At 44.9% G+C, this 1,832-nt stretch overlaps 1 pseudogene across 1 annotated transcript; it reads right to left on the bottom strand.

Annotated features, from left to right (window-relative positions):
• Positions 1 to 242: 242 nt before the first annotated feature.
• On the bottom strand, positions 243 to 1,358 carry LOC147464138 (uncharacterized; annotated as a pseudogene). The gene is made up of 4 exons (XR_015184282.1): positions 1,231 to 1,358; positions 954 to 1,052; positions 804 to 877; positions 243 to 728 (listed from the first exon to the last, which is right to left on the bottom strand). The product of XR_015184282.1 is annotated as an uncharacterized LOC147464138 (transcript).
• Positions 1,359 to 1,832: the final 474 nt, after the last annotated feature.

The following is a 1,832-nucleotide window of genomic DNA, read 5'->3' as shown; positions in this document are numbered from 1 at the left end:
ATGTGTACACACTCATGTAGTTTTAAAAAACAGATTATGCAAAAGAGAGTATATGGTGCATGCATACAGCTGCCTAGAGACTTTTCTAATGAGACTAAACGCTCACTATGCGGAATAAAATGACTAAACGTGACAAAAGCACTTCAATCTTTTGAACAAACCTACTTCAGTACTCTAGGTTAGGTTATGCAGGGTAAAGGCATCACTCCGAAAAACTTTGGCTTTGAACACAAAAATAAAAGTAAATTCTGTGAACGATTGGTTTTTATACATGTGAGTCGTGACTCTAGATTTGTTAGCATACTATACTGTAGGAATACAGCATAAGGCCTTAAAGCAGGGAATCCAATATAATGGCCAAAAGGGTGGAGGAGTAGATAGAATACTTGGGTCTTTTATTTTCCAATGCACCGGACCCTTGGTCATCAGGGGTGCACACACTAGATAATTATGGTTGGGAAGCTAGTGGAGCTAAAAGCAAAGGTCATAAAAATTGTGGTGGGCTCTTTATGTTCCGAGTTGATTATTATTTAAGAGCAGGTTATCATGGGTGGTGGATTGCTTAATTATACTATAAATAAGCATAAGAGAAGAAATTAATGTGGGACACGATCGACAGACTGCAGGATGGGCGTGGTGCTTCCTTTGGCGACGTGGCTCTTGTTGGGCTTGGGCTCAGCGTAATGCACAGATATCAACAAAACTCGCTGCAAGAGGCTGTCGCTTGCCTGCACATTAAAAATAAGTTAGCAGTCGACATTAAACGGCTGGCTGCACTATCATCCCTAAGCAGATTTTCTCACTTGTTCCAATTGAGCGTGTGCTGCTGCACCAGCCTTCTCCTGCAGCGCTTGTTGATCATCATTTTCGCTTGCTGCTGCAGACGTTGCATGCTAGCTACGGTCATTACACATGAACTTTGGGTCGGATGAGATGGCGAGAGAGCTAATTACCTGCCGCAGGAAGCGACCTGGCGTCCCCAACGGGAGCGATGGAAGTCTGCACCATGAAAAGTATCGCCATGGTCACCACTACGTAAATACCAGCTGTGCCTGCAGTGGCCATGGCAAGAACAAAGAGCTGGGAAGTCTGTGTGCGCGTATGTGTGTACGCGCGCACGTGTGTGACAGTGTGTGTGTGTGTGTGTGTGTGTGTGTGTGTGTGTGTGTGAGAGAGAGAGAGAGAGAGAGAGAGAGAGAGAGAGAGAGAGACAGCTGCAGCTTGAGAAACCTGAGGGCAAGCACATGAGCTCCCACTTAAAAGCACGGCTCCCAGCGGACCCATTGGCCATTAATTTAGGAAGGGATGCGTTCAGGTGGGCACTTTTCACAAGAAATGCCTGGACCTTTGACCCCCATGTTTCGCTTTGCTTGTGCATGCCGCTGACAAGCTTGTCGTCCCAAGCCCTTCTTCTACGAGAAGTCGAGCTGTAGACTCATGTGGGTGGAATACAGCAATATTCAAGGCCTAATTTTTGAAGGCTTCGACACTTTTATCCTTAAGGGGAAAAATATTTTTTCCCCTTCTAAAGAATAGAATATTGAAAAATCTTTGAGGAACCCTTTTAATTTTTGCCTTAATCTATACTATACTTTAAATGAATGATGAGGGTTACCCTTCAAAAATGAGCCTTATAGTATTATTATCATTATCATGCATGAGCATTGCAACTTTATGAGAGAGAGAGAGAGAGAGAGAGAGAATCATTATTACTATATGGCAAGGGTCCTCCAGGAGGGATCCATGGCCCAAATTCGTCGATGCCGGGCGGCTTTGATCTCTGCCATCCGATCGCTAGGGTGTACTAGGAGGGGGTGGAACGAGGGTGGACT

Source organism: Adiantum capillus-veneris, chromosome 2 (genome assembly GCF_014529385.1).
Source record: "Adiantum capillus-veneris isolate H3 chromosome 2, ASM1452938v2, whole genome shotgun sequence".
Taxonomy (NCBI): domain Eukaryota; kingdom Viridiplantae; phylum Streptophyta; class Polypodiopsida; order Polypodiales; family Pteridaceae; genus Adiantum; species Adiantum capillus-veneris.
Note: the sequence above shows the minus strand (reverse complement) of the source record. Positions and strands in the feature narration are given on the sequence as shown.